The 1,674-nt window shown below is 52.6% G+C and overlaps 1 protein-coding gene; it reads left to right on the forward strand.

The window, feature by feature from the left end:
* LOC105809396 (natural cytotoxicity triggering receptor 1-like) overlaps positions 1 to 1,674 on the forward strand; it is a 58,128-nt gene that overhangs the window by 21,229 nt on the left and 35,225 nt on the right.

The following is a 1,674-nucleotide window of genomic DNA, read 5'->3' on the forward strand; positions in this document are numbered from 1 at the left end:
AAAAAAAAAAAAAAAAGAAAAAACTAAAACTAAAAAATAGATGAATATGACCATTTTTAACCAAGTGACTGGCACCGAGAGGCAGGGAGAAGAGGGTGGCACCATGGGGGAGAGAATCGGGTGAACAAAGGGTTAGGAAGGAGAAGGGAAGGGGGGGAGAGGCAGGGGAAAGTGAGGAAAGTAGTGGGACCGGGCAGAGGAGGGAAAGGGAGCCACGGGAAAGGGGAGGAGAAAGGGCCAGCGGCTGAGAGAAGAGGCCAGGCGATGAGTAGGGGCGGCGGGGGAAGAGGAGGAGCAGGTAAGTGTCAAGGGCAAGGGAAGTGGGGTGAAAAGAGAGGGCGAGAAGCTGTCGCAGCTGGAGGGGCAGGTGGGGATCGAGAAGGGGCTGACCGAGAAGCCAGCGCCAGCATGGATTGAGCAGGTGCGAGGCGGGGAGAGGTCTCGCGGCCAGAGGACGGCCAGCAGCAAGCAGAGGATCTCTAAGGAGAAGGGACAGGGTGAGAAAAAATACATAAATAACTTTTTACAAAAAGAGAAAAAAGGAAAAAATCTTGCTGACAGCTCACTGTCTTCTCTTTTAGGCTTGTACGACAAACCCTTCCTGTCTACGGATCAGGGTCTGGTACTGATGCCAGGAGAGACGATTTCCCTCAGGTGTGGCTCGGCACACACCCCATTTGATAGATTTGCACTGGCCAGGGAGGGAGAAGCTTCTCTGCCGCAGCACCAACACGGAGGACGCCAGGGAAACTTCACTCTGGGTCCTGTGGACGCCGGTTTCACAGGGAACTACAGGTGCTACGGTTGGAAGAGCAGCAGCCCCTACCTGTGGTCAGCACCCAGTGACACCCTGGAGCTCGTTGTCACAGGTAGGTGCATCCCAGTCCAGCCCTGCATCGGGCTGGCTGCCTGATCACCAGGTGGGAATGTGAAGGGGTGCAGTAAAAAGAATAGGGTAGCAAAGACCCACTTACTCGAGGACTATGAGAGAGAGGGCTTCTCACTCACCCCACATCCTTTCTAGAGCTCTCCAGACAGTATCCTTTGAAAACATATGGTCTACTGAGAAAGGAGAGACCAACATTTAGAGTCACACGTTTAGGGGCTGTGTTGAGACAGTAGATACCAGACACAGCCCAGGCCAGAGCACCTCTCTTTTCCACATGCTTAGTTGCCACTGGAAATCCTTAAATCAACCTAGAGTGCTAGAATCCTCTGTGAGTGATTTCCTGGGGCCTGGGGTTCATGGGAAGAACTCTTAAAAACTCCATTATGAGGTGGGGTGTGGTGCCTCACGCCTGTAATCCTAGCACTCTGGCCATCCGCGGCAGGAGGATTCCTTGAGGTCAGGAGTTCAAGACCAGCCTCAGCAAGAGCGAGACCCCATCTCTACTAAAAATAGAAAAAAATTAGCTGGGTGTCATGGCTTGCACCTGTTCTGCCAGCTACTAGGGAGACTGAGGCAGGAGGATCTCTTGAGCCCAGGAGTTTGAGGTTACTGTGAGCTAGGCTGATGCCATGGCACTCTAGCCTGGGCGACAGAGTGAGACTCTGTCTCAAAACAAAAACCTCCATTATGAGCCCCATTTTCATTCTGTTTGCATGCATCACTCTGCTTAGAGGGAGAAAGCTGGAGTTACGGCAGAAGAAAGCAACTGCCAATCACTGGGCAGG

Source organism: Propithecus coquereli, unplaced genomic scaffold, assembly GCF_000956105.1.
Source record: "Propithecus coquereli isolate 6110/MARCELLA unplaced genomic scaffold, Pcoq_1.0 Scaffold193, whole genome shotgun sequence".
Lineage (NCBI taxonomy): Eukaryota > Metazoa > Chordata > Mammalia > Primates > Indriidae > Propithecus > Propithecus coquereli.